We start from the raw sequence: 1,518 nt of genomic DNA, 5'->3' as shown, positions 1-1,518 counted from the left end.
TGATACTGTAGTGAATAATGATTATAAGAACTGATTATGAGGGTTGGAAATGCAAAGGTAGATGTTTTGTAGCAAGGAAGGGAGTGATTAATTCTCTAGTCTAGGAGCAGAGGTCTCTAGGACCATCAAGGGAGAAGAGCAGAGAGTGGGACCCTATCCAGAGAAGCAGAAATGCCTGAGATAGAGACAGAGACGATGATGTGGAGTGATGAAGCGGCTGGGGACTTTGGATCCAGAGAGGGAGAGGGACTGTTGGCTGAAGATTAGGGGGAGAAAGGGGAAGTGTAGGGGGTGGGTTTCTATGGTATACCCTTTGGTCGGTTGATGATGTATGGAGGGAATTGGAACCATGGCAATGAAATGATATACGATGGAATGAATGCAAAACTAAAGTTCTTTCATGTAAACTATCATATAATACATAACAAAACATTAAAAAAAAAAAAAAGCCAGTATAGCAAGACTTCATCTCCCATACTCTGGACATATTATTAGGAGGGACTAATCCCTGAAGAAGGACATCAGTCTTGGTAAAGTGTAAGTTTAGTGAAAAACAGGAAGACCCATAGCGAGATGGATTGTCACAGTCATAGCAGCAATGGTCTCAAACTTAATTGCAATTGTGAGGATGATGCAGAACTGCATATTGGTTCATTCTGTTGTAAATACAGTCTCTAAAAGTCTAGTTGACTCAGCAGCACCTAACAACAAGTCCTTGTAATAGTTAATAGAGGGAGGTGGGGCTTGATGACTGATAGGGTAGAGAGGTGCAGCAAACATCTTTGTCAGCAATAACACAGAATACCAGCAAAGCAGGTTTAGATGAGTGCTTCAAATCTCAGAACCACACATGGAGGAATAGTAAAAAAAGTTGGAAGGCTTATAGCTAGTGGAAGTTATAGTGGAAGCGAGATATCTCGTACTTCCAAACTTGCCGGACTCAACGACCTGGAGTTGACAACTTCAGCAAGATCAAGCAGGCAGTAAGTAGACCCGCCATGGACTAACGCCTGCGGGAACCTCAGAGACAAAGATGGACAGTATTTTTTTGTTTTGTTCTGATTTTCTTGGTATCTGTTCATTGGCCTCTTGTTGTTTGCACACCTCCATTCAGGTGACTAGAGAGGGGTCTTTAATGGTTGGACACCTCCCACCCCTACCACTGGAGGGTTCTTCTGCCACACATGCACACAGATCCTCTCAGCAAAAGGGGCATTCCCCACTTAAAAGCAAATGACAGCGCAAAAAGGCCTAAGTTGGCCATGAACTGTTTATTAATAGGGATAAAGACATAACAGGGATTGTGGAGTGGGAGAGAGACTAAAAACAAGAAAGGAAGAAAATTAAATCCTGAGGCACAATATAACAACCAACAGTAGCATCTTGAAATTTATTAGCCAGCCTCGAAGGCAAGAAGCTGAAAGAGGATATTAAAGTCACACTGAATTAAGCTACAGATTTTTTTCTTCTTTTATTTTTACTCTCTCTCCACTCTTTTTTTTCTGTAATTATAGACTA

This window comes from Chrysochloris asiatica, unplaced genomic scaffold, assembly GCF_000296735.1.
Source record: "Chrysochloris asiatica unplaced genomic scaffold, ChrAsi1.0 scaffold00469, whole genome shotgun sequence".
In the NCBI taxonomy this organism is placed as follows: domain Eukaryota; kingdom Metazoa; phylum Chordata; class Mammalia; order Afrosoricida; family Chrysochloridae; genus Chrysochloris; species Chrysochloris asiatica.
Note: the sequence above shows the minus strand (reverse complement) of the source record.